Below are 23,327 nucleotides of genomic sequence, written 5' to 3'. Positions count from 1 at the left end.
TTGATTTCCTGACTGCTTGTATCAAGAGTGTTGACTGTGGATCCAAGCAAACTAAAACTGTTAACAGTCTCAATCTCTTTACCATCCATAATGATGCTTCCAGTTGGCCCAGTGGAAGAATCTTTGTTTCCTTGATGTTGAGCTTCAATCCATATTGAAGACTGCAAGTGCTTCAGGTCCTCCTCAGTTTCAGCAAGCAGAGTTATGTCATCTGCATAATGCAGGTTGTTGATGAATCTTCCTCCAGTCCTGAAGCTACATTCCTCCTCATACAGCCCAGCATTCCAGATGATCTGTTCTGCAGACAGATTTAAAGGGTACAAAGACAGACTATATCCCTGGCAGACACCCTTCCCGATTTTGAAACATGCAGTGTCTCCTTGCTCTATTCTACTGACTGCCTCCTGGTTCAAGTATACATTTTGCATAAGCACAACCGAATGTTCTGGGATTCCCATTCTTCTCAGACACAGCCACAGTTTGTTGTGATCCAAATAGTCAAAAGCCTTTGCATAGTCAATGAAGCACAGATAGACATTCTTCTCGTATTCTCTGCTTTCTGCAAGATCCATCTAACATTAGTTATAATATCCCTAGTACCACAGCCTCTTCTAAACCTAAACTGCGCATGTGGGAGTTCTCTGTTGACGAGTTGCTCCGTCATTTTCTGATAATTTTCAGCAGAATCTTGCTTGTATGTGATATTAATGATATTGTTCAATAATTTTCTCACTATGTTGGGTCACCTTTCTTCGGAATGGAATCACATATCGATTTCTTCCAGTCAATTGGCTAGGTAGCTGTCCTCCAGATTTCTTGGCACAACTTAGTGAACACATCCAGGGCAGTGTCTGTTGAAAATATGTCAATTGGTCTGCCGTCAACTCCTGGAGCCTTGTTTTTTGCCAATTCTTTCAGAGCAACTTGAACTTCCTCCTTCATCACCTCAGGCTCTTGCTCATACGTTGTTTCATGAAATTCTTCTGTGTCGGCCAACTCCTTCTGGTACAGTGACTCTGTATACTCCTTCCGTCTTCTTTTAATGCTTCTTGGATCATTTAACATTCTGCCCAAAGTGTCCTTAAGTATTGCTACTCGTGGCTTGAATTTGTTTTTCAATTCCTTCAGCTTAAGAAATGCTGAGCAAGTTCAACTCTTGATTTTCTTACTCCAGCTGTGCACGTTTCATTATATCTTGCTTTGTCATCCCGAGCTGCCCTTTGAAATTTTCTGTTCAGCTCTTTAATTTCTTGATTTATCCCTTTAGCTTTGGCTTTTCAGCACTCTGATGCAGTATTCAAAGTCTTCATTCATTGGTGTTCAAGGCCTCAAACCTGTTCCTGAGATGGTTTTGAAATTCAGGTGGGACAGACTTAAGGTCAAATTTTGGTTCTTGTGGATTTGATTTGATTTTCTTCAATTTCAGCTTGAACTTGCATATGAGTAGTTGGTTGTCTCTTCCATAATCAGTACCTGGCCTGATTTTCACAGCTGATATTGAGCTTCTCCAGTGATTCTTTCCACAGATGTAATTAATCTGATTCCTATGCATACCATCAGGTGAAATCCATGTGTATAGCCTGCGTTTATGTTTCTTATAAAAGGTATTTGCAATGAACATATCATTGAATGTGCAGAACTCTATCATTCTATCTCCAGCTTCATTTCTGTCACCAAGTCCATGTTTTCCAGCTACTGATCCTTCTTCCCTGTTCCCAACTTTTGTAGTCCAGTCACTTATTATTATCAACACATCTTGATTGCATGTTCGATCGATTTCTGACTGCAAAAGTTGATAGAAGTCGTCTATTTCCTCCTCTTGGACTCCAATTGTCTGTGCATGTATTTGAATGTTAGTGGTGTTCACTGGACTTCCTTGTATGCAAATGGATATTATCCTGTCATTCATCACATTGTATTTCATGATGGGTCTAGAAATGACTTTTTTAATTATGAAAGTAACCCCATTTTTTCTCTCCTTTTCATCCCCAGCATAGTAGATCATACGATTATCTGATTCAAAATATCCCATGCCAAGCCATCTCACTTTGTCAATTATAGCAAGACTAAAAAACCAAGACAAGAGAGTTCTGGTGGCCTAGTAGTAAGGAGTTGTGCTGCCAACCCAAAAACAGGTAGTTCAAATCCACCAGCTGCTCTATGGGAGAAGGATGGGCAGTCTCCTCCTGTGAGATATACACCCTCTGAAAACCTGCTGGAGGGGGAGGGTCAGCTGTGAGTGTGATATGTAACAGCAGCAAGAAGAAACATTAAAAGCAAAAGCAATTGTGTTAAGGTAAATCATAAAATTAAACATTAGTGACAACAGCATTTTGAAGGAAAATACTGGAAGACAGACCCAGATCCTAAGTGACAGACGTGAGGGATTCTGAAATCAGTCACATGCATCTCCCTTTGTTTGAGGCCATAGCACCCTTTCAATGTGTGTTAAGGTGTGTGAGCCTCGAGCAGAAAGGACATCTTCTGAGATGAGGGGAAAACAATGGACATAAATTTCAGTCGACAGGATGTTCAGCTTTGAGCGCTGACACACACCGGCTGTACCTGTGTGCGTGTGTGACTGGGCCCCTCACATGCTGGGTGGTCCCTTCCTGTGGGGATAATCAGCCCATGTGAGGGGCTGACACGGATGTGTTGGAAGTCTCAGCTTCTCATGGAATCCTTTCCTTCTTCCTGCTGCTTTCCCGAAGGGATTCTCTTTTCCCAGAATTCTTCTGCTTTCAGTAATTTGGTAAAGGGATGAGAGGGAAAGAGGCAGGCCTGCTGTCGTCTTAAGAGGCATTATTGTGAAGTGGCCAAGAGCATTGAAGGCAAGCTCCCTGACTTCACACCGTGGCTCACTTACTGAGTCAGCAGAGGTGGGATGGAATTTCTCTGGGTCTCAAGCTTTCTCACCTGTAAAACAGGATAGTTCCTCAGCCTGGTCTCACTGAAAGCGGACTCGGGACAGAGGGTTGTATGTAGAATGTTTATCAGAATGTGCTGAGGAAATAGCCTGTAAAATGCAGTGAGGACAGCAGGACTGGGCAGACCAGAAAGTTGTCCTGTGATTGCAGCTGAGCCTACGGGGAGCTCTGGAGCTGGGATAGACCTTGGAATTGTCCGCGGTGAATCACTGGCCATGGGCTGGACCCAAGGCTGTTCTCCAAGTAGAGGATTATTCCCAGTAAGAGGCCCTTAGTAACCAGTATTCCCAGGAACAGAGGGATGACACCTCAGCTTTGAAGAGAGGTTCTCCTCATTATCCCCTGCAGATGACAACAGGATTAAAGGGGCTTAGGCATGTATGTACCTGGAACATAGTAAGTGCTCAGTTTGTGTGATGAAGACGGTAAGGGTTGCGTTCAGATCCCAGCTGTCCTCTGGGTCCTCGCACATCTGTAATTCATTTTCCAGGAGACGGTGGCATTTGGCAGGTCCCGTCACTGCTTCTGTGGTGTTCCTGCAGCTGTTGGCATCTTCGGCGGTTCTTTTGCACACGTTGCCATGCACATGGGCAGTCACGGTCACAGTCATTCACTCGGGTGTGTGCACAGGTGCACTCGCATGTGCACACACAGATCCATTTTCATGGATACTCTTCCTGTCGAGAGAGAGTTCTCATGGCCTTGTAGGTGAGGAGTTAGGCTGCCAATCCAAAGACACGTGATTCAGATCCACCAGGGGCTCCAAGGAGAAAGATGGACAGTCTCCTTCCATGTGATTCACAGCCCTGAACACCTGCTGGAGGGTCAGCTGTGATAAGGTGGTTCCGACTTGACGGCACATAAGAAGAGCAGCACCATCATGTAGATAACTATTAATCTACTCTAATTGCTTTCAAGCTGGTTTTTCAAAAGATACGCTACATATAAGTTTTATGTCAATTGTCCTACTGTTTTAACATTTTTCCCCCTTCAGTTTGCTCCTTGAAAGACTTTGTTAACCTTCCCTTTTTTATTTCAAAATTAGCAAGCACATTTTTTTAGCAACAAAGAAGCAAGCCTGAGTGGGAGACTGAGCCCTGAGATCACCCGTCCTGGGGCAGGACCCCAGAATTACCCTGGCAGCACCTCCAGTGAATGAGAAGGGCTGATCTTAGCCGACATCTTTAATTGCTGGGCATTTATGTTAATGTGTACTATGAAAAATGGTGCACCTTCATGTCTTTCTCTTCCTTTGGGGATGTTGTCAGGAGGTACCAGTCCTTGGGAAAAAGACACAGTGCTTGGGAGACTACAGGGTCGGTGAAAGAGTCCAGATGACTCTTAATGAGGTGGGTTGATAGATAATTCCAGCAGTGGGCTTGAGTGGCGAGATTGTGAGGCTGGGACAGGACCGGGCGAGGCTCCCGTCTCTTGTCCTTCGAGTCATTCTTAGAGCCCACTGGACTGCACCTCACAACAACAACAAATATAACTAGCATTTAAATTGTGAGGTAAAGTTACCTTTTCAGGTGTATGTGTGTGTTTAAGGGGTGTGTGTGTGTGTGTGTGTGTGTATTTAAAGGCAGATGGCACAGGAAGGTTGCAAAAATCATGTACATGACACATGAGTGACAGGTTTGGGAAACAGCCACCTCCTTATTTCTTTTTCTTTACCTTGTCTTGCACACCATGGTGGCCTTCCTCTTAGAAGGCAGAGATGATTCAGAAAAGAGTGGGAAAGAGAGGGAAAGGGAGGCTGACCGGCAACCAGCGTGCTGGTTTTCTTGGCCGGCGTATAGTTACCAGCGCAGCCCACGGTGCAGTTCTTTCACACACAAGGCTTTTGTGGTAGTGCTAATAGCCTTTTAGTTTAATGCCTTTTCACCTCATTCTTTCATTTTAATAATAACAAATGGTGTTAGGCCAGGGGCTGGGTGTCCATTAAACACACACAAGCCAAGCTGCTCTGGTGAAGTTGCCATGACGGCCTTTCAAACATGACCCTTGGGGAGCTCTGGTGGCCTAGTGACAAGAAGCTGCACTGCAATCCCAGAGGTACATGGTCCAAATCCACCAGATGCTCTGCTGGAGAAGGAGGGGCAATCTCCTCCTGTACCAGTCAGATCTGATTTGATGGTGTACACACACAAAATAATAAAATACTTAAAAAACAAACAAACAACACAAAACGTGACCCTTAAACTCAAGCAGCCCATTCTGGAAATCCTTGTACTAGTCCTTATTTTGAGATCATTTTGCCTCCAGAATCCTAACAGATGATTTTACTGCCAGCTCTTTAAGGGTGGGGTCATTTTTTGGGTTCGCCTCTCTGTTCTCGGTTGCCAGCATGCAGTCTGGCTTGTATTTGAATACTAACTAATGTAAATGAACAAATGCATTAGAATTGTCTTCATCATCACCTTTGTCCTTATTCAGTGTCTCTTTCAGAGCGATATGCATAGTAGATAAACAGGAAAGACAGGCTGGCTGGAAAACTGGCTGGGTGGATGGGTAGAAGTTTGGGTGGGCGAGTAGATAGTTAGTGGCCGAGTAGATGGATGAATGTGTGGGTGGATATATGGAGAGGTGGATGGATGGGTGGGTTGGCAGATGGATGACTGGATGAGTGGGTGGGTGGATGGAGAAGATAGATGTGTGCAGAAGTGGATGGATGAATTGATACATGGTAGATGGATGAGAGCACAGACGAGGGATAGACAAGATGAATGATGGATGTGTTGGAGGGTGGGTGGGTAGCAGAGAGTGAATGAACGGCAGCCCTGGCAGAGTTAATTGCAATTCCTGTGTGTCCTCTTCATGTTAATCACTGCACATTTTTTTCTGGGAGGAACTTCAGAGGTGATTGCTCTGATGTCTCGTCACCTTTTCCAATGCAAGTCCTGACCTCTTGAAAGTGTGGGCTGTATTTTCTGATGTGAGGGCCCATCTGGTCACCCGACCCATGGAAATGCATGCTTTATCTCGTGCCTTTTTTCTTCACTCACTCTTCACCCTTTGAGAGATGTGGGTCTCATTAAAATCTGTCCTCTACCCACTTACTCTTAGAGGAAGTTCCTTGTTAGGGCATTTCTGCTGTGAGATGTATCACACTAACCCATGTGAGTGCCAACCTGAATGCTAACGACCGTTATTAGCAGATTTAGCCTAGAGATGTTTCAGAGTTGTCAGTTCTGATGTTCATGGGATTATATTTTCAAACATCATCACACATCCTCTATGACAGACTTGATTACTGTGATGAACTAGTTTTCTTCCTTTGAGAAATGTTCCAGTTGCAAAAATGAGTCTGGAAGCGTTTAAGTGAAATTCTGAACAAAACTGAAGTGACACTGTTTCATTTGCGTGGCTCGGTGAGGTTGCTGGGAGAGGCAGCTCGGTGGAGCAGGAAGAGACTGGAGTGCAGTCCACCGGCCGGTGTTTGCAGGCTGGATCCCACATCTGAACAGCTGGTGGCCTTGGAGAAGTCTCTTCCCACCCCGCCCCCAACTCTGTTCTGCAAAATGAGACTAGGGACCTTTTGCTGGCTTGCTTTGAACATGCAATAAAGAAGATACATTACAAACTGTAAAGTGCCGTGGACAAATGAGGGTTCCATGATACAAGAAGAAAACAAAATGGCATCATTTACGTTATTCTATCTTCTTTCTTTCTCCTCAATAACAGGAGAAATCAGATATTTACAGTGAAAACAAAAATAACTATGTCCCAGCACAAGTAAAACAAACACTCCTCCTGGCCCACGGCATTTTTATGATCGGTGATGGGACTCCACCTGATCCCCGAGAAGTGACTGTTTTTCCTTTTGCTCGTTCATTTGTCTTTACGATTATTTACAGATGTGAGACAGTCTGAGAGGGGAGCTCAGTGGTCTGAAGGGGGTATGCTCCTAGCTCAAAGGTGAGCCTCACCGGCCGTTCAGGTCCACCAGCAGCTCCGTGGGAGGAAGATGAGCAGTCACCTCCTGTGCTGTTTATAGACTCAGAAATTCACTGAGTGGTCAGCTGTGAGTCAGTTCTGGCCCAGTGGGAATGAGGTGATGATGATGACAGTATGAGAGGTCTGAGTACAAGATTCTGAGGCTGAAGTATTCAGCAGCGCCGATGTGGTCTCTGTGCCAAGGAGGGGACAAGCAGTAAACAGATAATCACCTCAGTACCTAGATAAATATACATTGTGGAAAGTTCTCAGGAAAAAAAGCTATCAGGTATATTGATGGAGTAAAGCATGGATCCAGGACGGCGTCACTGAGGAGGTGATTTTCAGTTGAGGTTGAAGAATGAATGGAGCTTAGCTTGGCAGAGAGGTGGAAGAGTATTCTTGAGAAAGGCAAGTTGTTGTGTACCATCAACTGGGAACCAACTCGTGGCTGACCCTCCAGCGAGTTTTGAAAGGCAGTTTAATCACCTGGGAGGAGATTGCACATCTTTCTCTCACAGAGAAGTTGGGGGACTTGAACTGCATGCCTTTGGAATGCCAGTGTAGCTCCTTACCACTAGGCCACAGTCCTGGAGTGAGAGAAATTGTAGGGGTTTTGAGCAAGCAATAAAGTCAATATATTGACTATAATGGAGAAAGTTTGGGTCATGAGCCTCAGAGCATTCGTGGTAGCCAGGTCATGCTTCATCTGTCATCCTAACACCAGCGGAACCCCCTGGAAAGACGTGAAACCAGGGAGCAGCCTGACTGCTGTATTTTAAGACACTTCTGGCTGCAGTAGAAAGAAGATTAGAAAGAAGCAAGAGCAGCTATAAAGATGCTGATGCCAACTATGGTGTTGAGAGGAACCATAGAAAGAAAAAGGTGGGTTTTAGGCACATTTAAAGAGAAAAAAGTTGGTAAGGGTTGATGTTTTACCAGTTATGGTGGGTCAGAGGGATGAGATGGTCAAAGATGTACTTCTGGTTTTGAGCCAGAGGACACTGTGGACATGACAACAGTAAATGGAGAAAGAAAATTCACTCAGACTAAAATTCCCTATCGACTCAACAGTATGTTCCATTGTTTCAGTATCTAGATAGGATGTGAGGAGCACGTTGTGCTGCTAACCAAAAAGGTTGGTAATTTGAATGCAAGAGAAAGAATGGCAGTCTCCCCCCCGGAAAGATTTACAGCCTCGTGGACCCAGTGGAAGGTCGCTATGGGCCAGGGTCAGCTTGACAGCATTGATGTGAGGTGAGGTGACAGACATGTAATGCCCTGGGCTGCCAACTGGAAGGTAGGAGTTTTGGGAGTGAACACAGAGGTGTCTGGGGAGGAAGTTCCAACAATCTACTTCTCACTCGTGTGGGGTTCAGTCCTACTCAGACTTAACATGGAGTCATCAACAGTCAGAATTGACTCCATGGTAACTGGGATTTTTAAGCATCTGGATCATCTGATGACCATGTGGTCATGATCTCACCACCAGTTGTCAAGAAACTTGCTGTACTGTGGTGACCTATGTGTGTGTCATGCTACACCACTGGTATTTCCAATACCAGCAGGGTCAACCCATGACCAGCAGGTTTTGCTGGAGCTTGCAACTGAGACGGACTAGAAAGAATGATCTGGTGAACCACCTTCTGAAAAACTGTTGCAGTGAAGTCCATGGATGGTACCAGAATATTGTTTGATAGGATGGCCCAGATTGGAAGACTCAGGATGGATACAGAGGAGAACTGCCTTCTCAAAGAAACGTCCGCCTTTGTGATGTGGATAGAGTAAAGCTTTCAGGACCTTTCATTTGCTGATGTGGTGTAATTTAAAATTAAAAGAAACAGCTGCAAGCAAGCATCCATTAGTAATTGGAGCATGAAATTAAGGATGGACCAAGGAAAACTAGAAGTTGTCAAAAATTAAATACCATATTTGAAGATAGATATCCTAGGCATTGATGAGCTGAAATGGCTGGTATCGGGCACTTTGAATGGGCAGTCATGTGGTCTACTATGCCAGCAATGACAAATTGAAATGCAATGATGTTGACTTCACAGTATGGGGGGAAAGGAGAAATCTTTTTTTTGTTTTATATTGATTTTCATGTAAAAGTCATAGGGTGTTGTAAGATCTATCCTGAGATTCAGTGCTATAATTGTTGTGTGCCGTCAAGTCAGCTACGACTCGTAGTATCCACGGGACAACGTATCTGAACCTTCCCTATCCCATGCCCCGACCTCACCATCGCTGATATGCATGAGCCCAGTGTTAGAGTCACTGTGTCAGTCCATCTGGTTGAAAGTCTGCCTCTATGTCGTTAACTCTCCAATCAACATTTCTCAAGCTGAAAAAAAAAAGAATGAAAACTTCAAACTTCAAGTTGCAGTACTGAAATATTGTACAGGCTTCTGTTTAGCATTCTGTTTCGATGTGCCCTGAGGAGGGGCCAGTCCCTGAAGAAACATATCCTGGTAAGGTAGCAGGTCGGCAAAAAAGAGGGAGACTCAGTGCCTGCGACAAGGGCCTCAGATACCAAAAGGAGGGTGTGGATGGTGCAGGACCAGCAGTCCTTTTGTCTTGTTATACAGAGGATCACTATAGTTGGAGTTCTCTTGATGGCTACTAGCATGTCCCTCTTCCAAACAAAAAATGGTTGTAGCAGTATATCGAGAGGGAACTGCCAGAAATACAGAAATCAATTCAAGAGAGAACATGGAATGAGAGATAACAGTGCTGATGTCAGATGAATCTTGGCTAAAAGCAGGAAATATTAGAAAGATGTTTGTTGTTGTTGTAAAGTGCTGTCGAGTCTCTGCAACTCATAGTGACCCTATGTACAACAGCCCTGAATCCTGCTCTATCCGGTGCCAACCTTATTGTCTCAGACACACCTATCCCCATTACCACAGTCACTGAATCAATCTATCTCCTAAAGGGTCTTCCTCTCCTGCGCTGTCCCTACACCCTCTGCTGCATGACGTCCCACTCCAAGGACTGGTCCCTCCTTGCAACATGTCCAAAGTATGTCAGGCAAAGCTTCAGAATCTTTGCCTCCAAGGAGCAGCCTGGTTTTACCCTCTCTGGGATGAACTTGTTTGTTCTCTTAGCAGTCCATGGTATGTATATTCAATACTATTCACCAACACCACAGCTCAAAGGCATCGATTCTCGTTCTAGCATCCCTAGTCATTGTCCAGCTCTCTGATGCATAGCAAGTGATTGCAAAGACCATGGCCTGTATCAGGAACACCTTAGTCTCCAGAGTGACATTGTTGCTATTCAGTACTTTGGAGAGGTCCCTAACAGCAGACTTTCCCATCGCAATACGTCTTTTAATGTCCTAGCTACTGGTGCCTGGTGCCGAGACTATTGACTGTGGAGCCAAGCAAACTAAAGCTGTGTACAATCTCAATCTCTTCACCATCCATCCTGATGCTGCCAGTTGGTCCAGTGGTGAGAATCTTTGTCTTCTTGATATTGAGCCTCAATCCATATTGGAGGCTGCAGTCCTTGACCCTCTGCAGCAGGTGCTTCAGGTCCTCCTCAGTTTCAGCAAGCAGGGTTGTGTCATCTGCGTAACGCAGATCATTTGATTTTGTGGATCACAGCAAACTCTGAGAAGAATGGTAATCCCAGAACACTTGATCATGCTAATGTACAACCTATAGTTGGCCCAGGAGGCAGTCATCAGAACAGAGCAAAGAAACACTGTATGGTTCAAAATTGGGAAGGATGTATGCCAGAGATGTGTCCTGTCTCCATACCTTTTCAACCTGTATGCAGAACAGATTATCCGGGAGGCTGGGCTCTATGAGGAGAAAAGTGTCATCAGGATTGGAGGAAGAAAGATGTTTACCTATATTTTATTGACTATGCAAAGGCATTCAACTATGTAGATCATAAATTTATAGATGGCCTTAACAAGAATAAAAACTCCATAACACAACAGGGCCTATGCAGAACCCATATATAGACCAAGGAGCACTCATTCTAACAAAACAAGGGTTCTGTATGGTTTAAAATCAGAAATTGTATCAGGGTGCGTCCTTTCAGAATACTTACTCAATCTGTATGGTTAGCAAAATGTTGAGAAACTAGACTAAATAAAGAAGAGCACAGCATCAGGGCTGGAAGGAGACTCATTAACACCATGTGATATGCCAGGAACACAACTTTACTTGCCTAAAGCAGAGAGAACTTGAAGCACTCACTGATGAAGATCAAAGAGTATCCCATTTCATAAGGAGTCATCTGAAAATTAGCTTTACGACGCAGAGAACATGGAATGGTGTGGTGAAACCCCACAGAAAACTGTCCTTCTTGTGTGGAAGCAGAGATATGATCCACATGAATGTTTGGCAAATGATCATGAAACATCATTAAATAAATTATCAATGTCCCAACCTTATCTTTAAGCAGTGGATATCAATAGCCAGAAGCCACTCCAGTCTGTGGCTGCAAATAAGGCTCCAGTGACCCTAAGCAACACTCTCTGGGGCCTTGTCCCTACGTACAGGAGTGGGCAAGTCCCCTCGCTTTCCTCTCTGTCCCTGGAGGCACTGCTGTGTCCTCACAAATGGTCCTCATTTGGCCCAGTGCTGTGCCTTCTTGGTGACATCTCCTGAAGAAGTCTTTGATCTTCTTCAGCTGATGTTAACGATCTTTCCTTTTCTCCTCATTCATTCCTAACTGGCCCCTAATACTCTTAGAAATTAAATGGACAGGGAAGAGGGAGACAGTTGATGTCCCACGGCCTAGAGTCTATGCTGCCCACACATGGGCTGAGGGACTGATGCCTCGATCTGTTCCCTTCTCTTCGGGGCCAGAATTCTCTAGTTTGGGGGCCACTGGTTGGAGTTGAAGGAACTGTTGTTAGGTGCCATCAAGTGGACTGACTCTACCTCATAGCAACCCTGTGTACAGCAGAAACCCTTCTTAACCCTGCACCTTCCTAGCAATCTCTGGTGTGCTTAAGGCCAGTGTTGGAGTCACTGTGTCCATCTATTGAGGGTCTTTTATGTCATCCCTGGCCCTCTACCATTCCACACCTGAGCTTTTTCCAGGAACTAGTCTCATCTCCAGTAATATGTCGATAGTATGTGACACAAAGCCTCATCATCTTTGCCCCGAAGGAGCACTCTGGCTGCACTTATTTCTAAACAGATTTGTTCTTTCAGCAGCCCATGGGACATTTATCCTACAACAACATAATTCAAAGGCACCACTTTTTCTTCCATCTTCCTTATTCATTGTCCAACTTTCACAAGCATATGAAACAGTGGAAAGTACCACAGCATGGTTCGGGTACACCTTAGCATTTAAAGTGACATCCTTGCTTTTTAGCAAGTTAAAGTGATTGTTGACAGCGCATTTGCCTCATGGAGTATGTTGTTTGATATCTGATGTTTTCATGGCTGGTGATTGTAGATCCAAGTAAAATGAAATTATTGGTAACTTCAATCTTTTCTCCATCTACCCTGCTGTTGCCTATCCATACAGTGGTGAGGCTTTTTTTTTCCTTGCTGTTGACGTGTAATCTATATTAAAGGCTGTAGTCTTTGAACTTCTGCAGTATGTGCTTCAGGTCTTCTTCGCTTTCTGCAAACAAGCTTGTGTCATCTGCATATTGTAGGTTGTTGATGAGTCTTTCTCCAATCCTGACACCACAGTCTTCTTCATAGAGTCCATCATCTCTGCTTATTTGCCCAGCAACCAGATTGAATGGATTTGGTGGGAGGGGACAACCTGGATGCACACATTTCCTGATTTTAAAGCGTAATGTAAATGATGTTCTGCCTGAATGACTGCTTCTTGCACTATATACAAGTTTTGAATGAGCACAGTTAAGTATTCTGGAATTCCCATTCTTCTCAATGTTATCCATAATTTATTATGATCTACACACTTGAATGCTTCCTGAAGATTTTGTGTGCCTGAGAGAATCTAGGTCACTGTTTTATCACTTTCTAACTGACAGTTGACTGAGGGCATAGTTAGTCATTTAATCTTGACAGCATAGACGAAAGCCACCCCCCCCCCTCAGGGATGTTGTCTCACAAAGCACACAGGCCAGTTTGAATAAATCTTGAGATTTGAGACCTTAAAAAATTTCACTGCCATCCAGTTGACTCCAGCTGATGACAGACTGCTGTGTATCAGAAGAGAGCTGTGCCTCGTAGGAATTTCAATGGATAATTTCTTGGAAATCGATCAACAGCCCTTCTCACCTCTGAGGGACTCTCAGAACCCCCAGTCTTTCCATTAGCCACTGTGTGCATTAACTTTTTGTACCACCTGGGGGTCCTTTGGATGTGCAAAATTAATTACTGTTGTGATCAAAGAGCTCTGCACTGTGACTCTAGTAGATTCTACGTGTAAGTCTGTGGCAAGTGTGGGAATGGTATGCATGTGTGTATAGACATAGCCTGTGCACTGCCAGGCACATGGTAAATGTTAGAACAGTGACCTAGATTCTCTCTCAAGCTCACAGGATCTTCAGTAAGCCATATGTAGTGGTAGTTAATCCACGTAACCACTGTCAATTCTCCTTCAGTAATTTGGCAGAGCCCCTGCAGCGTGTGAGGGCTCTGTAATGCTTTCTGCAGTGTTAAAAAAAAGTCTCTGTTCATCCTCAGATGTAGTAATTCTGTCAAATGGCTTATGGAGAGCTGCCTCCATAATCTCTAACCCCTAGACAACTGTCTTGGGAATTAAAGTCTCTTGTAAACAGAATACCCCAAGGTTTCAGAGTCCAGTGTGATAGAAGCACGTCCTGTCTTGCCCACCACTCCTAGGAATGGGATTTGGAACAGGGGGCCCTCTAAAGTCTTCCCTTTGTGCTCAAACTTTCCACCCCACCCTTCATGAATTGTTAGTTGCCAACAAGCCTGCAATGACTCATTGTGACCCTCTTTATGACACAACTAAACACAGCCAGATCCCTTGCCGGCTTCATAATCTCTGCTATCTTTAAGCCCATTGTGCAGTAATTATGTCAATCCGTCTTGTTGACAGTCTTCCTCTTTTTTTTGCTAGTCCTCCACCAAGCATGATGTTCTTCTCCTGGAAATAGCCTCTCCTGATAACAAGCCCAAAGTATGTGAGACAAACTCTCACCATCTTCATTTCTAAGACACTGTTCTTGCTGTATTCCTTCCAAGACAGATTTGTTTGTTCTTTTGGCAGTCCATGATACATTTAATATCCTTTGCCAACACCATGATTCAAAGGCATCAGTTCTTCTTCAGTTTTCCTTATTCATTGTCCAGCTTTCACATGCATGTGAAGCCACTGAAAATACTATGACTTTGGTCTGGCATACCTTATTCTTCAAAATGACATTGTTGCTCTTCATCATTTTAAAGAGATCCTCTGCAAGATATTTTCCCAGTGCTTTATTGTTTAATTTGTTGACTGCTGTTTTCATGTGTGTTGGTTGTAGTTTCAAGTAAAATTAATCTTTGACACTTTGAATCTTTTCTTAGTTTATCACGATGTTGTTTATTGGTCCAGTTGTATTTTTGTTTCCTTTATGTTGAAGTACAATGCATCCTGAATACTATAGTCTTTTAAACTTCGAGGCTATTTTGTTTTCAGAGGCAGTGAGTTTTGTCAGATGTTTTCCTGTTGGATAATCCGTAGACCCTAGCTGAGATTGCCTTTTATGCTTTAAGGCCTGGAAATTCAAGACCTCATTGCTCTTAACTCAGTCTTCTGAGCTCTTAGCTCCACCCTGAGTCACTTTTTTTTTCCTTTGAAAGATAGCCCGACTTTATAGTTACATACTTTTTCAGCCATCATCCATTCTGGGGACTTTGTGGATCCAGAGGCCTCTTTTCTCTTCATATTCTTTCTGTTGCTTTCAGTCCATGGTGGTGATGATTTTGTTAATACGGTTCTCTTAAAAATTGTGAACATTTCTTGTGAATCTTACTGAGTTTGTTACATTACATTAAAATCTCCCTTGAAATGTCTTCAAAATAAATCTTTCTCTACTTTGGGCTTCTGCTGAGACCAGTAAGAGGGGATAAATAATGTACTCTTCACTGAAACAGATGAGGGAGAGAACTGTTTAAAAGGAATATATGATTAGGTATAATTTGCATGACAACAGTCCAGAATAAGAGCTGCCTAGCAAAGTGGACTGGGGGGAGGGAGAAAAATGTGTAACAATGAATGAGTGGAAATCTAAGTTTTCTGTATATATTCCTTAAAATATAAAAAAAAAAGAGCTGGCCATATCTTAGAGCTTATATTGGAATCTTAAAGATTCTTTTATTAAAATCTTCTATTTTAACAGTCCTGTTCTGTAAGAGACAGTTCCCTGAGGCACAGCCTTAGAAGTGACCAGTAACGAAGTGTTTTACAGTCATACCCTCAGTTTCATCTCTAGGCAATGTTTCCCTGACAGTGCCCTGGATTCAGTCTTTAACTGGAAGTCATTTCTTACTATTTCCTCTTACTTGGATCCATGGTCATTACCCTTGGTACCAGCAGTCAAGAAATCAAAAGACTTATTGCATTGAGAAGGGAACTCTGGTGGCCTAGTGGTAAGGAGCTGCCCTATCATCCCAAAGGCACATGGTTCAAATCCACCAGCAGCTCTGCAGGAGAAAGATGGGCAGTCTCTTCCTGTGCAATTAAAATGTCTCTGAAAACCCACTGGAGGGTCAGCTGTGAGTCAGTTTTGACTCAGTGGTACACAACAACAACAATTGCATTGGGGAAAGTCTGCTGTCAGGGACCTCTCCAAAGTACTAATGTCAGTTTTTAAAGACTAAGGTGTGCCTGATTTAGGCCATGGTCTTTTCAATCACTTGTTATGAATCTGAGACCTGGATAATGAATATGGATGATGGAAGAAAAATTGATACCTTTGAGTTGTAATGTTAAAGAAGAATACTGAATATCCCATAGACTGTCAAAAGAACAAATATGTGTTTGAGACATTACATACAGAGTGTTCCTAAGAGGCAAGGGTGGTGAAGCTTCATGTCACATACTTTGAACATGTTGTTAGAAGGGACTATTCCTTGAAAAGAGAAATCATGCTTGGGAAGGAGGAGAGTTAGCAACAAAGGAAGACCTTCAGTGAGATGGATTGATTTGAATCAAGTATATCCCAGATGATGAGCTGAGGATGGCTGGCACAGGACAGGACAGGGTTCAGATTAGTTGGGTCACTGTGAGTCATTCCAGACTCAGGGATGCCTGACAACAATCATCTGAAGAGACCAAGAATTTTCAAAACCTGCAAGCTCTAGTTTCCTTTTCTTTATCAGTCTTTTCTTTCGCTTATCTCTTTCCTATTACATGTTACAATAAGCAACAGAATGGAATTAGAAAGGAAATTTCTTCCAGTATTTTATTAAAATAATGCATGTGTTACATGTTTTTGCACATGGTGCAACCCCTGGTGCCCTGTTCCAATATTTTGTCTTTTTTTATTCATTTTATTGAAAGTTTACACAGACTTTGGATTTCCATTCATTCGTTGTTGCACTTTTCTCCCTGCCCATCCTCCCCCCACCCCAGTTCATTCTTCTCTTTGAAAAGTAAAAGTAAAATTCTTTCATTGTTATATAATTCCTCCCCCCAAGTCCACTCCACTGTGCAGCCTTCATTCTGGACTCCTGTCATGACAATAATACCTAATTATATATCCCTTTTAAACAGTTCTCTCCCTCATCTGTTTCAATGCAGTATACATAATTTATCCCATCTTTCTCAGTCTTCCCCCAGCCCAATGTCAGTCCCGTTTTACAACAGTGGCACTATGCAATATTTGTCCTTTTGTGACTGAGATATTTCGCTCAGCATAATGTCCTCCAGGGTCACCCATTTTGTATAATATTTCATGGGTTCCTTGTTTTTCAATGCAGTGTGGTATTCCATTGTGTGAATATACCACAGCTTCTCTATCCATTCATTTGTTGATGGGCACTTAGGTTGTTTCTATCTCTTTGCTATTGTGAACAAAGCCACAATAAACATGGGTGTGTCAAAATATATATATATATGTATGTGTATATATATTTACATGTGTGCATTTCAATTTCCTTTTTTTTTTTTTTGGGTGGATTTAAGTGAAGCCTGTGTCTTGGTGCCTGTTGACATGGAGTTTGGTTCCCAGCAGCAGATTCCTACCATTTTATCCTTGGGTTTCTAAAGCAGCCTTTCTCCCAGCACTATTCCTTCTCTGTTCTGCAAATGCCTTTTCCAGTGCAGGAAGAAATCACTTTTCCCACCCCAGCCCCAGCCTCAGAGTAGAGCAGATGAGCTGGCTATCCCCATGCCCTGCCCTTTGAATCCTCTGGCCATGCATATGCCCAAAGATATGCTTCCGATGCATTGAATGCTCCTCATTCAGACAGTATGAGTCTGTGTGCACAAAGGCCACTGTGCCTCCCACTTCTCAAGGGATCGGTACCATGGGAGCCGAGCATTCATGGGCGACAGTCCCCTCTCACCACTGGACCAGCCTGTGCCCGAGCTGTAGAAGCCTGTGAACTTTCTATCAAAACCTCCACATGAGAGACTCTTTGCCTCAGATCTACCACAAGGAACTCCTCCATTCTCAGACCCACAGCAAATTGCTCATGCTTTAAATAATCTGTCTTCTAGTTACTGGAATACTAACCAACTTGATCCTTGACTTCTTGGTTTATAACTTTATTGTACAAAAATTATCTTGAGTGACATTTTTAGACATGTCACAAGACATTTGCCGTATGGGCATAGGTGTGTTAAGCCAGAACTTTTTACAAAATTTACCCTTTCTGTCCTTATGTGTCCTTGTATATGTCTATTTATATGGACATTTATTTGAGAAGAATACAGTCTATAACAAGCATTCCCCCCTATCAGTTTTGGGGGGCACTGGCACAACTGCTACCCCACAAGACCACCAGAGCTCTCACCGCGCCAGACCACTGTCTTAAGTAACAAAATCTCTGTCAGTTACATATTGTCAAATAACAAATTAGCCCAAAATGTAGTGGCTTCAAAATGATAAGTATTTATTATCTTGCTGTCTCTGTAGGTCAGAAATGAGGGAATGATTTCATGGAAAAGTTCTTATTCCTGATCTCTCATGTAATTGCATAGACCTCTTTGACCTCAGTTGGCTTCTCCAGCCATTAGGGGAAAGTCTAGGCTCCGTTTGTTTGGTTTTGCTACATTTCCTCAGGTAAAGAGAAATTATTTAATCAGTTTGTGGCAATTATCACCCTTGGTCCAAGCAAAGCTCATTTTTGTTTTCCTTATTCATTCATTGATTTCACACTTTCCCCCCCTTTTATATTGAGATTTTAATGAAAGTTTATCAAGAACTTGGATTTCCATTCATTCATCATTGCACATTTTCCACCCTGCCCCCTCTCTTCTCCAGTTTCCTTTTTCTTTTGGAAAAAACAATTTCTTTCATTGTTATATAGCACCCTTCCCCCAGACCACTTTACTATGCAGTTCTTATTCTGGACTTTTGTGCCAATAATAGCTAATCATATATTCCTTTTATACAGTTCTCTCTCTCATCTGTTTTAGTGCACTGTACATTATTTATCCCCTTTTTTCTTAGTTTCCCCCCAACCCCCATGTCAGTCTGTTTTTATAACAATGGGATTATTCAGTATTTGTCTTTTTGTAACTGAGATATTTCACTCAGCATAATGTCCTCCATGGTCACCCATTTTGTATAATAGTTCATTAGTTCTTTGTTTTTCAGTGCTGCATAATATTCCATTGTGTGAATATACCACAGCTTCTCTACCCATTTGTTTGTTGATGGGCACTTGGGTTGTTTCCAACTCTTTGATATTATGAACAAAGCAGCAATAAACATTGGTGTGCATATATCTGCTTGGGTGGCAGTTCTGGTTTCTTTAGGGTATGTTGCCAATAGTGAAATTGCTGGGTCAAATGGTATTTCTGTTTCCAACTTTTTGAGAAAGTGCCATACTGCTTTCCACAGTGGTTGATTTCCCACTTAAGGAACTCTACTATCTGCACTGCCAACCCAAAGGCAGCAGTTCAAATCCACCAACTGCTCAGAGAGAGGAAGATAGGCAGTCTCCGCCCGTACTGTTTACAGTCTCTGAAAACCTACTGGAAGGTCGCGATGAGTTGGTTCTGACTCCATGGAAATGAGGAAGAGAAGGAGTAGTTTTTGTTGTTACTGTTAGATGACCATTGAGTCAAGTAAGATTCATAGCGACCTTATGAACAGACAGTCTGAATCCTGCCCTATCCTGCACCATCCTTATCATCTCTGACACACCAGAGCCCATTGCTAAAGTCACCATGTCAATCCATCTTTTGACCTTTCTCTGACCCTCCACCTTTCCGAGCATGATGTCCCTTTCCAAGGAATATCCTCACCTAGCTACATGTCCAGAGTAGGAAAGACAAAGCTTCACCATCTTTGCCTCCAAGGAGCACTCTGACCGCATTATCCCAAGACATATCTGTTTATTCCTTTGGCAGTCCGTTGGGTATTCCGTACTCTTCTCCGGTACCACAACTGAAAGGCATCAATTCTTTTCCTGTGGTTCTTCTTCATTGTTCAGCTCTGACATATAGCAGGCGGTTGAGAAGGCCATGGCCAGAGTCAGGTGCACCTTAGTCTTCAAACTGACATCATTGCTCTTCAACATTTCAGAGTGGTCCTTGATTTACCCAACGTAGTACTGGTAGTCCACTTTTGCATATGGAATTAGGTATAGATCCAGTTTTCTTTTCTTTCAATATAGTCATAAAATCTTCATGGTGTCACTTTTTTTGTAAATTAGCTCCTTTTTATATATAGGTTTATTCTACAGGTTTCTTATGTTTCTCAATTCGTGGCACCCTTAATTTCTCAGTAATCTTTCATCATAACCTTCAATCAAAAGAGGTGCTACAGATTTGTTTACTAACTGGGTCCAGATGACTAAATTACCTATTTATTTCCTAATTGTTTAGTAGCCATTTGGGGGTAAAAATGTCATTTGCAAAAATTGAAAGAAAAAAAATTAGTTTTTCTTTTATCCTAAAATCCACCCCATTACTTTTTAATGGACTGTGACCTCTCTGGAAACTGGACAGCTGCTCGGACCCTGGAACTGGAATTTTCTGACACTACCATCTGATTTTTCTGTCCCACGTTGATTTTCACACATATTTGCTTTTTATCACAGCAATCACCCAGCACCCAGCTTCCCAGAGACATGATGTCATCGAAAGGAACACAGCACAGTCTTAATATGTTGCAACTGTGAACTTTTTCAAGCTGTTAGTGTGCAGGGTGTCTAACAGATGTGGCATGTCGCTGTACTTCCCTTAAGATTTCACAATATGCCACAGCACTCCCGCGAGTCCACCTGGTAACCAGGGCCCCTCGGCACCCAGTTTGGGAACCATAATTCTATTCCTTTCTGCTCGTTTCTTTGCCTCTTCTTGAACCAAAACCATCTGTTTCCGTTAGTATGGTTTCCTAGACTACTGCCATATCTGATAAAATGATGGATATTTTTTTTTAATTCTTTTGGAGTGACTTTGGAAATTCCTTAACTGATTTCTGCTTACCTCTTTAGCCTCATTTCTGCCCATGTCTCTTTTCCTTGATCGCCCAGCCATCTGGAATTAGTCCCACTTCCTCCAGAACTCTCACCATGCTCCCTAGTCCCCTTAATTTCCTTTGCCAGGCTAGCCCTTACTCATGCTCTCATTTCCGTTTGTTGTTATGTTTGATTGAGTCTGAATCAGTCCAGGGCTGACCCTAATGTGACTTCAGAGGCAGTAAATCGCACGGAGGAGATTGTCCAACTTTCTCTCACAGAGCAGCTGGTGGACTTGAACCACGTGTCTTCAGATTGGCACCTTCTCTGATCCAGGCTGAGTTAGATGTCTCCACGGCTCAGGCATTTGACCAGCACAGCATTAGGACCCGGCACCATGTCTGCCCAACTGTTGAGTCTCTTCTCCACCAGGTGGACTTTCTTAAGGACAGGGACTGAGCTTTGGGGATTGCCTGGTCTAGTGCCTGGCTCCTAAGAGGTGCATAACCAGCGTGTGTCACTCACTCCATGCACAGATCTAGCGCTGGACTCTTTTGAAGCCACCCTCTCTCCTCCAGCTCCTCCTGTCAACCTGCAAAGCAGGGACTGTGACAGCCATTGAGCTTGTGCTGAAGTGCTGGTGGAAATTCTGGGCTTCAGACAGCATAGAGTGAGGCTTGACCAGGCCTGGGAGAAGGGAAGGTGCTTCATTCCTGGTGTAGAGCCCACCAAAGAGTCACATATTCAGAGGAAGCGACGTGGAAGTGGGGAACAGAGCCGTCCAGGTACCAGCTGTTTTGTTCCCCTTCCTCCATGGACAAATGCCCAAGAGCTTTTCCCCTTCTCCTTTCCTTCAGCATTGTCCCACTCCCTGCTCCATCCTTGCGGAGCCTGCCCCCGACTTCCCAAACAAGGGGGCTCCCCCAACATTCAGAACTGCTTTGTCTTACATCTTTGGGCCTGTTTCTAGGAAGGGCTGTTCCTTGGAGGTGAACAACATGCTCAGAAAGGTGGAGGGACAGTGAAGGAGAGGAAGACCATCAACCAGGTGGACTGACGTCACGACCGCAGCAAGGGGCTCTAGTGTGTCAGAGATTGTGAGGATGGCAACGGGATAGGACAGGGCTCAGATGTATTGTTCATAGGGTCACTGTGAGTCACACTCAACTCAATAGCATCCAACAGTAAGAACATCCAAACCTTGGGAAAGGCTTAGGATCGGGGAAAGGAGGAAGCCCCTCAACAAGGTGGATTGGCACTGTAACTGTGACAGTGAACTTGAGCTTACCAAAGATTCTGAGGGTGGTGCGGGAAGGGCAGGGTTCAGATCTCTTGTTCTTTAGGTCTCACTGGATCATAGTCATTGGTACCTCACAATAGCGTCCAATCCTAGCATCTTGTGTGTATTGTGAGGTCAACCACTGAGGGCTGGGAAGGTGTCTCAGGAAGCACATCTCTCAGTACAAGTTCATTTCCTCCTTCATGATTTCTCAGATTCCCAGGAAGGCAGCTCACCTGCTCCCTCGCCCTGCTTCTGTTGAGTTCACTCGGGTTTTTGACTCTTCCACGATCCCTCATGTTTTTCCTCAACCCTGGGTCACTGTGATCTAGACCGGAAATGCCACTTCTTCACTTTCTGCTCACACTCACACACAGATACACACAATCCTTCACAGACACAAGGACGTGGGAAGGACTCTCAGGAAAGGGGACTTCCACAGTGGGGATTTGAGCCCCAAAGAATGCAGTGACTTCAAGTTGAACTTTAGTTGCCCTTGATCTTGTACGTCCATGGTTACTCCACTCCGCTCTCCTCCTCGGGTGATCTCTCAGTGCCCCCAAAGCTCTCAGGAGAAGACATTGACTTCCATCTGTTTTTTTCTGTTGGAGTGGCCTGGCCTGGAGCTGCAGCCTGAGTTCATGTCTGAGATCTTAGCCTCTAGCCAGGAAGGCTAATGCACAAAGATGGTTCACTCTTAAGAGCGATTCTAGGTAGAATTTAATAATAATGGGAATATTTTTTCCCTACGTTCTTGGAGAGACAGCCACCAGTGTGACCAGAAGTCAGGCGCCCTGCCTCCCAGCACCCTGTCTGAGCTACCAGCCTCATGACTCACCATGTCCCACTTGTTTTCCCTTGAATCCTCCCCTGTCATTGCCTTTCTCTCCCTGCAGCCCCACTCCTCTCTCCTCAAGCTGGACTGCTGTTGCACCAGCTGCCAAGTGTCAGCCCTGCCCCCAGCCCCCAGGCCAACTGCAGCCCACCCCAGCTTCCAGACAGATTCCGACAGATTGCAAATTGCATATCTCAGACTTTCGGGTCGACTGGTCAGCAGTTTGGTTTTCCTGGTGGAGACTAATCTATTTAACAAAAATAGAACATACAGTAAAGCAAAAATTAAATACTTGTAATCGTCAGGGGCGCTTGCATCTGCAAATGACCAGGAAATGGACGGTGCTGGTCCCAAGCCTGGGAGGGCATGCTGTAGCTACAGTGCTCCCTTGCTTGGTGTCCTGCTGCTCAAACGCCCTCTTGTCCTGGTCCAGGCAGCTTCCCTGTGCGGCTGAGCAGGTGAGAAGCTTCACCATCCTCACCTTCCGGCCAGCCACCCACACTGGAAACCTGGGGGCCATTCTTGGCTTTCACCTTCCTAACGGTTCCCAGCTGGGCAATCTCTAAGCCCTGTCAAGCCCATCTCCTTTTGACCTTTTCAACCATCAGCCTTTCTCCATTCATGACTCCCCACAGTCATCTCTCCAAAGCTTCCAACTCATTTCCTTGCCTCCAGTCTTGGCCTCATGGGGATCTATTTTACCAGTGGCAGCCAAAGTGGTTTTTTAAAGAGTATTTTTGACAAGGCACCCCCCAGCCTTGCTTGAGGTGACTCTGGCCTTCCGTGCCCCCCTCTACCTTCTCCTAATCCCCCTT

The 23,327-nt window shown here is 44.0% G+C and overlaps 1 protein-coding gene across 1 annotated transcript in view; it reads left to right on the top strand.

Annotated features, from left to right (window-relative positions):
* Nucleotides 1-23,327, top strand: part of GABBR2 (gamma-aminobutyric acid (GABA) B receptor, 2) — a 518,990-nt gene that overhangs the window by 347,493 nt on the left and 148,170 nt on the right. The gene's annotated exons all lie outside the window — the stretch shown is intronic.

This window comes from Elephantulus edwardii, unplaced genomic scaffold, assembly GCF_000299155.1.
Source record: "Elephantulus edwardii isolate Elephantulus edwardi_28Jun2011 unplaced genomic scaffold, EleEdw1.0 scaffold00052, whole genome shotgun sequence".
NCBI lineage: Eukaryota > Metazoa > Chordata > Mammalia > Macroscelidea > Macroscelididae > Elephantulus > Elephantulus edwardii.
Note: the sequence above shows the minus strand (reverse complement) of the source record. Positions and strands in the feature narration are given on the sequence as shown.